The following is a 12,442-nucleotide window of genomic DNA, read 5'->3' on the forward strand; positions in this document are numbered from 1 at the left end:
GGATGCTGATCAGCCAGGCTAGCTGAAATAAACACATACTGCACATATTACATATAGGCTTGTGCCACTTTAGTCAGTAGGAAATGATCGTGTGCTATACGGATTATATGTGTGTATACGAATGTGAAGAATTTTTAATAGCTGCAGTAAACACTGATCACTTCATTTAAGTGCAATGGTGACACAGTGGAAATCCAGCAGGAACCACACCTAGACCAGGTTTGATCATTTGTATTCAATATTGCTGGTGCCTCTCTCCATCTCTGAGACGCACCTGTGATTTACACGATGATTAAAATCCCAATGAGAGGTAAGGGCACCATCATAAGGTAGTCACACCAGGCTGTGTGAGTGATATACTGTGCGAGAGACAAGCCATGTGTAGCATCTTAACCATGACACATGGGACTCCAGCTGATTGCCCGTGTGTCTGTGTGTGTGTGAGTGAATTTATGACTTGCCATGATGACTGAACACACTTTTTTCGTCCATCGTCAATCAGTGTGTTTTATGAAAGATATCAGCAGACCGCCACTGTCACAGTAAATTGCCGGGTCAATGCTCACGGGCTTGATGGCTTTTGAAGGAGAGAGTGGTGGAGCTCGAGCAGGCCCTGCTCCCGAGGCTCACACACAAAAGGTCCTAATATTATAAAAACGAGGCGAGAGTTTGCTCAGGTGGAACGTAGTAACTCAGTGTGCGCTGTCAGTGGCAACCAGCAGGCAGAAAGGCAGTCATAAATTCAATATGTTATGAGCAAATAAATGAATGTGCTTAAGGTGGATGACCACAGACATTTTCATTGGAGAAAGGTTAGAGATTGGTCGACAGTAATGTCTCTTTTTCAGAGAAAAGTGGGCAAGGCTAAATGTGAAATCTGACTTCAATGCAGCTCAGGTATGGATTACTGGTTGTGGTAGAAATGCAATCGATATAACATTCAAATATATTCAATGAGAGACGTCCAAGGTCATATGAAACTTTAAAAAAAAGTCTAGTATTCTGAATACTTCACTTTGCCTCTTTAGTAAAACCGCTAGTGTTAAAGGTTTCATGTAGAAGATAGAGGTCCTTCAGTTGCTTCAGGATGCAGTGAACCCTTTCCTCTCAAAGATTTCTTCCTCATGTCACCTTTCAACCTCTGGCTTGTTTACTGGATTTTGCAAATTGACTATTCTAAAATGTTTATTTAAAAAAAAAAAGATATACAAATAGAATTCAATCAAATTTGAGAACCCTCAAGAACAATAGTATTTATTTATTCTAAACTTGCAATAATCATTATTTTAGAACACCACTGATTCACACTGTTGCTATGTACACTATCGCAGCTATGGATTTTCATTGTGTCAGGCTTTTGATTACAATTTTCTGACTCGGAACTAAGCTCAGATCTTTCTAAAACCATGTTTTTTTAAAATCAGCTTACGTCATGGTAACAGAAGGAATGAGGTCAGCTGAGAGAATGGCAAAGCTTGTGTGCATGTTGATTATTTAATATCATTTGCTGATTAGTGACTACTTATTCAGTAAGTTTATCACCACAGGTAAGTCCAGAAACTCAACTCAACTCTGTCTCTATACTGTCTCACTTGTCTATACTTTCATAGTTGTGTGCTTCCAGTATAGTTCCCGATCACTCGAGCCGCTTGAGCCATAAAGAGAGCTCAGACTGCTGGCAGCCGTGGGTTTAAGGTGCTTTCCTTTGAAGTTTCCTCCTTGTGGCCCTGACATGCGATATGGTCCAATATGTAACATCAAAAGGATCTCTATGCTGTAACATCTGTGGCAGGCACCATTAAAGAACATATCAGAAAGTAACTACAAGATGTAATGTTTATTTCATGCCAAAAAGTACCTGATTTCAAGGAGCGTGATCATTGCACAGTATAAGGAAAAGAGTGCCAGATACGAAGCACAGCATTTCACAACAGCTGCCCTGAAACAGCAAACCAGGGTAAAGCTGAGAGTTTACAATGTCAGTTGTTAAAAGTGCCACAGCAATATAAGTGACTTAACACACAAGTGTTTTTCAGCAGTGTTTCTTGCATTTTTTTCAGCAGTGTTGTTTTGCACCTATTACACTTGTGCAGAACTAGTCATGACAAGGAAGAACAGGTTTGAACACATAAGGGGGAAAAAATGCAACAAGCATCAATTACAATGGTGACATGAATATCATGTGCTAAATAAATTACGCTGGCACTCCTTCAACCTACACAAATTCATCTCCATTAACCAAGGTGGGTGTGAGGGAAGCGGCTGGCACTGTGCTGTTGAGACTGTGTTAGCTCTGCAGCTCCTAATGACTCCGGGAGGAACACTGTGAGTAATGAGTGACTGGCTCTTTGATGAACGGTGGGGTAATTCTGTAAGCCGTCACGCCGTCACCCAGAGGAATAGCAGCGGCTGCAGCCCTCGACAGGGCCCGAGCGTGATTAAAGTTGACCTTGAGTGTGAAGTGAGAGAGTCGCTCGGTTGTATGCTAGAAAACAGTGCTGGATTGGTGAAGGGGTGATTGTGTTGGAAAAAAGACTAAAGTAAATCAATGGAGGTCAATAAATGGAGATTTAATTTTTTTCAACACTAATTTCTGTTGAAGAGGGACAGCATGAGCGATTGATCAGGTGTCCCTGTGTGCTATTGACAGACTATGTGTTATTAATGAAGGAGAAATGCTCATCGCACTGACTGGTAGATGAGTCACTATCATTAAATGTTAATAGGTGATTGCTATAAACAGAAAATGAGGTGAACTGCTAACCTTGCACATAGATCTACTTCATGTTAATGAAACCTCAGGTCAGAGGTGTGTGGGAGAGAGGAGCTGTAATCTTTGGATGGCAAAGTGAAACAGAAAACAGGCAGATATTTTTTAATCTCTTCTAAAAGTGAATCAAACAACAAGTTAGAAGCACATGAAAGAATGACCTTGTTTAGTAACTTGTATACTGTACAAGCTGAAAGGTCGCTGGCTCACTCCTGAGCATGGGTTACTGCTTGAGCTTTACATGTTCTCCCATTGTTTGTGTGGGTTTTCTCCCACCTCCCTTTTAGTTTTCTTTTATTCTTATAGAAACTTTCTGTGTACTTAGTGATTAGGCTGAACTAGACAGCAGTATTAACATACTGTATATTCTCAATATATTTAATACATTAGGTAAATGCTTATTTGAATCTTAACTCCTTCTCATGTGTATATATTCAGTGTTTTTATTTTAGATTCATTCATTACTATTTAAATTGGATCCGTGTAATCTGTTTTTCAGATTAAAAAAAAATCCCACCGTTATTGCTCTACAAAAGAAAACCAGGTGAACCTCAGAAGCATGAACTGCATGATGGTTATTTCAAAAATTTGAAAGGGAGCCAAAAATCTCAACATCAAAATAATATTCTTGAATATATACTGTACAGTATACAGGTTATATCAGAATAAGATTCCCTATAAGTAAGTTCTGGTTGAAATTGGTTGAGTTGGCTGTGTTGAGAGATTGACTGCAGTTGGTTTATCAGTTCGTCCAGGAAATTCACAGATTTTCAAAACTTTTCAAAATAACTGTTTTTGCAGAAAATTACTTAAATTGGTGAAATTGCAAGCTCAGGATTCTCCTTTTAAACGACAACTAGTGAAGACATATATGTTATTACTTTCTACTGTTTTGCTATGATAGCTATATTCACGTTTGATGCACAAGAAAGACGGTTTTGGTTGAAAATTTTTTTGTCTTGGTCCAAAATTAAACAAATATTTACAAGAATTTCAGCACAAGTTTTGCTTCATTTCAGTTAATTTCTAAGATTGCAAAATTATAAAATCCTGCATGGACTGTTTTAAACACCAAAGCTGCTTTCCTCCTCTTCTTTTGGCCCTAATCTACTGTAGAAGCGCAATAAATAAAGGCTCCAATGCTGCAAGCGTTCCTAAAACATCTCTTTAACTCAACAGCTTGAGCTTGAATTTGGAGCCCAGTTTATACAGCTTGTTTGTCTCTGAGGTGCATGTTTTAGAGGTAGCTGATAGATGGGCAAGTCCACCTTGAGCTGGCGATCTTCCACTTGCTCTGCAGCTCCTGTAGTCTCCTTTCTGCGCTGCCTGCCTCTGAACATGCTGCCCTTAGAGGCAAGGCCATTAATCACCATTACTGCTGCCTGCTGCCACTCCGTTTACTGGGTCAGTCAGTGAGTGATCCTCTTATGGGCCACTCTGCTCTCTCACACACACTATTTCACCTTTCTTCACCAATGAAAGGAATCTATGAGCCTGTCGTTCCAGCTTTACATCTACTCACTGTTAGTGACTGACATTCAAGTCCCAGTAGACTGACTTTTACTAATCTTTCTGCTTCATGTGCCCTGAAAAGCTGTTACTTTGCTGTCTACTTTTGTTCAATACAGAAACAATTCTTTTCAATGCATCTCAGCAACGGAGCCTTGCGAGGTGATGTGAGAAAACATGCGAGAAGGTGTTTGATCTGTTCTATATTGCCTGCGGCTGCAGTCACGGAGAAACAAGATTGACACTGATGTTGATGGGTGATGGTATATGTGAATGGCTGAATGGGTTTAATAGGAATCTCCAGATCCGCAACAGCAGCATGTCAGTCAGAAAGTGTGGCCGAGGGTTTATGGGAACATAAATTGAACCGCACTGACACGATCACACACCTTCGGAGATTCAGGCTCACAGAGAAATTGCCTTGTTAACATTCAAAGTAACGTAAATGGCTGGACATCCATCAGCAGTACTACTGATTTTGCATGGACGTTATGAATTGAAGTATACTGGAGTGGCGTAGAAGGCATTATAAAAATTCATCATGTGACCTGAACAATCTCTGGGCTAATGTGATTATGATGAGATGAATGATTGATGCCAGTCACTACACATGGCGTAATGAAAGTGGAAGACAGCCAAACGGAGAAAGACTTCTCTGATAAGGTTTAGACCATTCTCGGAAAGCGATGAATTAATTTATGATCCAATTTGAGGTTCAGTCGGGTGCAAATATTCACTTCATTACAGAATTCTTTCTAGCATCTCCCTGAGGTCTGGAATGCTAGCCTGTGATGAAGGTTTTGATTGTGCACACACATACTGTACCTCCTGAAAAGAGAGAAGACTGAAAGTTTTGGAGAGTTAAAGGTTTTTATGAATCTTCACCTTGGTAAATCTCTGCTTAGCTTGACCAAGAATGCAGAGTTAAATCAGATCACATGCTAAGCACAGGAAAGGACAGCACACACAAACATGTATGCACTCCAAGTCAAAGTCATGAAAATGTTAAATATATTAAACCCCTAAATTCACTGATGCAGAAGTGTGAGCTCAATGACTTTTAAAATCCAGACGAAAAACATTTATAATTAGTCTTGGATTAATTTAGTTAAATAAAGCATTCATGATATGTTTGTATTATTATTATTATTATTATTATTATTATTATTATTATTATTATTATTATTATTAAAACTAGGAACCCAGTGTGGTAAAGCTGGTCCCAGGTCATTACGAGAGGAGGATAAAGCCAAAATGACATGAATGAAGAAAAACTGTGAACATAAAAGCAGGAAACCCAGCAGCCGAATGTGGCGGCAATAATAACAATAATGAATTTGTTATCTGTGAACTTTAATCCAAAATGTAATATTAGACCACTTTTTTGCCAAACCTCCTTGATGGCCAGCCTAGAGGCTTTAACACTGACTGACCAGCTGATGTCTGCTGTTAACATTTACATGCATGCTAGCCGAAATAATTAATTTATCTGTACTTAGCTAATAAGCAGTAGGTCCTACCAGGGACATTCTGTGATATACATGTATCTGCTGAATTTGTTTGCAAATTACAGAGAGATGTAAACTTGTTAAAACCAAACTAAAAAAGTCAGCTAAAGCTAAAGCTAATTGTGTGCCCATGCTTGAAATATTTACTGTGCCAATGGTTATGTTCTGTTCTTAGCTATCAGGCTATCTAATGTTGCCATAACACCTATTCAAGACAATGCCCAGATTTTCCAAAAATCTTTCAGACCAGTTTAACCCAGGTTTTAGAGGATATACAACATAAGATCTACAAATACAACACTACAATAAAAAAATGCAATGTCGCTAAGACCGCATTCTTATACAAAAGAGCTTTTGGCATTTAAGGGATCTTGAGCAAGAAATTTATTTTGCCTCCCTTTCTTAAAGTTAACACTCAGTTATATGGCCATACAGAGAATATTCTGGGGTTCTTATAATGGATCAGCTGAAGAATGAATAAAAGTTCTAGAAATGGCAGTATATCTCTTAAAATGCTGGAGAGGCATCAGACCTCTCAAGAAGTTATCTCTGATCTGAAAAAAGCATTTATGTATAATAATAAAAATATAAATACTTCAAAATACGCTTTTATAAAATGGCAATAAACAAAATGCCACATAACTTTTCACCTTTACCTCATTATATTTTTGCCTGGTTTTCTGTCTCAGTTCACACACACACACACACACACACACACACACACACAGGCACACCACACAGGCACACACACACACACACACACACACACACACACACACACACACACACACACGCAAAACACCTAGGCTCACTGTAAAACACTTTAGTTCTAATAGTCTGTGTTTAGAAATAAAAAAATAAATACACTGTTTAATAAAAAAAAAAAAAAAACATTCTTAACTTTTTGTTAAGAGCAAGAATATAAATTTAGCCCCACCATTATATATACTAAGCCTTAGCAAAAATCTATCCATAATCAATGAAGATTAGAATTCACAATGCATTTGTCCAGTTCTACATTACATGTGGCACATACAAAATAAGAAAGCAGAGTGTGGTGTTGAGCCCATAAGTGCACAGATGTCCATATGACCCCTGTGACCCTAGAAAAAAAATAGTGCTGTAGACTCACACTGCTAAGTGCCTTAGACATGTTCTCAACGTTTCTGCTAATTCAGATATCAATAAAAGCCCTGGTCCTAGGTCATGATCCCCCCTCCACCCTCTATAGTCAATCTACACATTAGACAGAAAACACCACCCCTAAACACCATCTACAGACACTTTAGCACACACGTTTCCCGGAAAGAGCTAAACTGTGGATATGTCCTTTAGAACATACTCACAAACGATCAAATTAAATGTATCAGACACTCAAAAGTAACCCAACCTGCATATAACAGCATTACGGGATAATGGACAGTCGGAAATTGCCTCTAACTGGTGCAGGATAGCTACAATGCTGCATGAGAAAGCAGGGACATATAGCAAGCATCAGTTTAATGTAAATTAATGACATTCATTGCCAGCTTGTGTTTTTCTTAGCACACATTGAGTCTGGTTCCAATACGACTGGTGCTCAGCCAATCAATCACAAGCAAACACAGCAAACTAATCATTTATTGATGGCACGAAGCAGCCATGAATTTCTAATGGCATTCGTCTTATTTAACAGTGCAGATCACACGGAGGAAATCCAAACAAGCTAGAGGGAAGGATGAGGAAAAAACAAAGTATCATTCTTGGGAATATCGTTCTTTCTGACAGCCAGCCGACAAGTATTGATGAGAAAGGCTGTCAAGTAAAAGACAAGGGCAAGGTGAGGAGTGGAAAGTGTGTGTGGGTTTGCGAGAGCCCTAGTATGAATCTGATGTGAAAGTTGCAAATTTAAATGTGAATTTTTGTCTTGTGTATTAGATTTACCTCGTTCCTCTACGATGAGAGCTGATTCAGTTGACTCAGCGCACGGTTCATGGCTTTGGATGAAGTATAAATGTAATCTTAGTGAGTATCAGGAGCCAGTGCTGAGGTTTCTCTGTTAAGGTTGTGTTCAAGAAAGAGGAGAAAAAGTCACATCAGGTGTAAACTTAAGACATGGTAAGGGCCTAGAGGTGCTAAATTGGCAAGAAGTTGTGTAATTGTGAAGTTAATATGGTGCAACACCCTTAGATACCAAGACAGGAGCATTGAATTAGATTTTTGTTGTAACAGGAAGCTAAAGGAATGACCTTAGAAGAGGGTATAATTCGTGAGGTTAGTTACTAACAGGCAGTAGAATTTAGAATACACCTTTAAGATGATATCTGATAAAAAGGTGGAGCAAAAAGATCAGCTGAGGTCTAGAAAATAGGGCTTTTTCTCTGATCAGAAAATTTCAACCTCTTCTGATGTTGAACAAATCTGTAAGATTCGGTGGTGTGTTCATAGAGGTTGAGAACCACATATAAAAAAAATACCCAGATTCCTGGCTTTGTGCGCTGGGGTGGACATCAACAGTGTCAATGATCATTGTTAGGCCCAGCAAACTGAGATTCTTTATCACTATGTACAGTATAGTGATGAGTTTTTATCCAGGAAAATATGTCAGATGGCAGTCCAATAAATTGTGGGCATCTTGAAAGTTGGAAGGAGGTAAAGAGAAGTTTTTCTCAAATCATATGTGTAAAAGTGAAAAGAGAAGTTTCTAGACCTGATCTCTAAGTCCAATTATTTACTATAAAATGAGAACAAGAGTGGAGCAAGTACTGACCCCTGAGGAACTCCAGTAGTAAGGCTGTGAAATGATAAACCTGAACATCTCCAAGCTCCGTGCTGGGGTAAATCATGTAGAGTGGAGTTGAGGGTGTAAAAATGTTCAAGATTATATTCTCTCTGGTTTTGTATGAAACTTCTCCAAAAAATACATGGATTATATACATACTTTGTTGCATCAGATACAAAGACAGCTTTTCCAGAAATACATATTGCAATAGAAATTGAAAGGAACAGGAATGAAAGGACAGGAACGGGTATGCAAATGGTCATATTAGTGGGATCAAGCACATCTGAAGATTGGGGTTAGGGTTATAGTAGAGAACAATTTACATATGAAAGTGACATACAGCTAAGTACGGTGACCCATACTCAGAATTTGTTCTCTACATTTAACCCATCCAAAGTGCACACACACAGCAGTGAACACACACACACCATGAACACACACCCGGAGCAGTGGGCAGCCATTTATGCCCGAGACTCGAACCCACAACCTTTGGGTTAGGAGTCAGACTCTCTAACCATTAGGCCACGACATATGATGCATGTGCTGATTTACAAGATATAAAACCATCATATGCCTTCCTTTCTCCCCTTCACTCAAACGAGTAGGTAGCTGTTTCAGAATCAGCTTTAGAATCAGAATCAGAATCAGCTTTATTGCCAGGCATGTTTTCACATGCGAGGAATTTGTTTTAGTGACAATCTCCACAGTGTAACAGAATGACATATACAGTATAGATGAAATTGTATGTACACATTTACAGGTGTGGAATGTGCAGTTTAAATAAGCATGAAATATACATATGCAAATAGTATACAATATATACAATTTGTATGTACACATGTGCAATTGTGAAATGTGCAGTTGAAGTAAACAAACATTCAGACAATATGTATGCATGTATGTACAGAGTGCAAGTATGAAATGTGCAACTGAGGTATATTTCATACTTGCACGCTGTACATACATGCATACATATTGTCTGATTGTTTAACCCCTAAGCTGTTTGTTTATTATTCACTTAATCATTCTAAAGCATATTACTCTGTAACTACCATGAATTAAATGGTAAAATTAATTGGAATTGGAAGCAGTTAATTGGAATTGAATACACTTGCTATATCACCACAGCTTGGATGCCACTCAGCATGAGTGAAGTTGTGTGAACTTTAGTGCCCTAAAGAGCTGTTGCCCCTGTTAACCTGTTACAGCATGCAGAGGCATTGACATGGCCAACTAGAATTACTTACACTATACATCAAAACTAGAGAGAGAGAGAGAGAGAGAGAGAGAGAGAGAGAGAGAGAGAGAGAGAGAGAGAGAGAGAGCGCTTCACAGAAAGATAAAGAGGAGGTCATGCCGAGGGGACCCACACACCACACTAACACACAATCCAGTCTCAAATGGTGATCACAGTTATCCTGTAGCATAGTTTGTTGGTTCTCTGTTGCCCCCTGCTGGACCTGACTGGAAAGACAACTCTCCTGCTCAGCATAGAGTGACTATCAGTTCAAGGCACGTACATGTTTAAGGCTCACATAAGTGGTTACTGGATAACTCTAATACCTCACACACCTCACTGAGCTAATAAAGTTTGATTGCATGGCTGCGAAAACTAATTGAAACTAGTAATAATATTCAGCTTAATAAATCATGAATCATTTTAAGTGTAAGACATATGTATAATGAAACAGCAACAAACATCACCCTCTATAATCTCGAAATAACTCATCATTATAGAGTGAAATATACAGAGCACCATGTGATCCTAAATTAACCAGCCCAATTATGATCTGACAAACAGTACCCGTATAGGCCCTCAATCTGTATTTACATCCTGAATAACATGCTGAAGCGAGTTAACAAAGCATGATAGACTCATTTAGATGATAGCAAACGATAGCAGGTGGAAAAAACTCCATTTTCTAGTCTGGGTAATGTTGTTGATACCTATGCTGTAATATTTCATGCTAATAATATATCAGATAGTTTCCATTGACCTTTTCTCAAGCTAAACAAGCTGAGTCTGCGATTCACTCCTCCTCAGTCATTTCAGCTCAGTGCAAGGAACACTTATCATCCACTTTATGAATCTCTGCACTAGTGAGGTGTGTGTGTGTGGGTGTGAGTGGTTGGGTGGGTGTAGATGTGTGGTGCATGAGTGAGCATCATTCACTGTAATTAATCACAATACAGCTTATTTCACTCCAGAGAAATGAGGGATGTATGGTGCTGTCTCAATCACCACATGGTTGATCTGTTCAAGGACATCTGAAGACTTGCATATGATTAAAACAGCATAAACAGGATTTTATTCATGTTGGATTTCTGTTCATGTTGTCTTAATTTTAAGCACATGAACAAAGGAATTGTTCTCTGACCGTACAGAAGAAGGAAATTCTTCTTCAATGCACATCAAGAATAATTTAAGAAGCATTTGCACATTGCACCTTGTTACTTCAATTGAACTACATTGTGACAGTTTCATAAAAATTTTACACTGTAGGGCTTTGCCGCTTAATGAAGACGACTGCAAAGAGCCAAAATCTTAATCAGATTCACAGCTTATCCTCCCACCAGGCACTGAATGAGAAATATGCATAAACCATAACGCACACAATGAGAGTGTACGCAGCACCCTGCCAAGCTTGTCTGCCAGCTTGAGATCATTCTGATCCAGCGGCTGCCCATAAAAGAAACTATTATTACATCAGGAGGCATTCAACAACCCAGATTATCACCTAGGAGCTTTTCAATTAATAAACTAAATGGATTACATTATAATATGCTACCTACTGTCCAACCGCTAACATCCAACAAATTATACACACACACACATATATATATAATTATTACATACGAAACCTCTATCACAAATTGCACAAATGATTACAATTTCAAGCCTATTTTTCCGTTTGAACTTGTATATCTAAAAGTGCCATTTTACCAACTGTTTACATAGTTATTCCACATACTGGGAATAACCGGACTCAAATTCATTCCTACTAGGGATGCAAATACAACCTCTTTGATAAAAACTTTGTGTAGTGAGTATTGTTTGAATTATTGATGGATAAAGCAGGTGGAAACCTACTGTATGATTACTCTTACAGAATTACCAGTAAACGTATCATATACAATTAAAGAGATGACATCTTTTCAGTTTAGTAGTAGCAGCATCATGAGATATGATACCATGATTGAACAGTGTTATATTTACACTTTTTTTTTATTACTTTGTTAATTCATTCATCTCCAGTAACCACTTTATACTGGTCACATTGGTTCATGAACCTATCTAATGCTAAATGAGAATAAATTCATGTGGGACTCTTATTCCATCGCAGGACACACATTCACACATTCACAAAGAGGCCATTAAGAAAAAACAATCCACCATACAGTACATTTTTTGGGGGGGAAATTTAAGGACTCACAGGTAGCCCAAATGGACACAGAGGGAACAGGTGAAACTCTGCTCAATAACCCAAGCTGGGGTTCATCCCTGAAGTTATGATGTGCCACTGTAAACCTAATAAAGAAAGAAAACTTGAAACACTATGAAGACATTTATGGTATTTGGCAGATGCCTTTATCCAGAGCAAGAAACATTTTATACAACTGAGCAATTGAGGGTTAAGGGCCTTGCTCAAGGGCCCAGCAATAGCACCTTAGTGAACCTGGGGTTCAAACCTCATGACCAGTAGTCTAGTGCCTTAACCATGTCATGTTATAATGCATTCATAAAACCCCATTCACCATGTTATAACATGTTTATATGGCCTGTTTATGCTGCCACAAACTCATATAAGCAACAGTCTAAAACTTTTTAAAAAAAGTTTAAGAAAATGGTGTCACATGACCTGAACTTGTTCAGATTTCCAAGAGTTAAATAAG

The 12,442-nt window shown here is 38.5% G+C and overlaps 1 long non-coding RNA gene across 1 annotated transcript; it reads right to left on the reverse strand.

Moving 5' to 3' along the window:
- Positions 1–1,484: 1,484 nt before the first annotated feature.
- LOC113655573 lies at positions 1,485–8,902 on the reverse strand. The gene is made up of 4 exons (XR_007138163.1): positions 8,537–8,902; positions 7,711–7,822; positions 1,859–1,939; positions 1,485–1,783 (listed from the first exon to the last, which is right to left on the reverse strand). It is a non-coding gene; the product is annotated as an uncharacterized LOC113655573 (long non-coding RNA).
- Positions 8,903–12,442: the final 3,540 nt, after the last annotated feature.

The sequence above is a fragment of the Tachysurus fulvidraco genome, chromosome 16, assembly GCF_022655615.1.
Source record: "Tachysurus fulvidraco isolate hzauxx_2018 chromosome 16, HZAU_PFXX_2.0, whole genome shotgun sequence".
Classification (NCBI taxonomy): domain Eukaryota; kingdom Metazoa; phylum Chordata; class Actinopteri; order Siluriformes; family Bagridae; genus Tachysurus; species Tachysurus fulvidraco.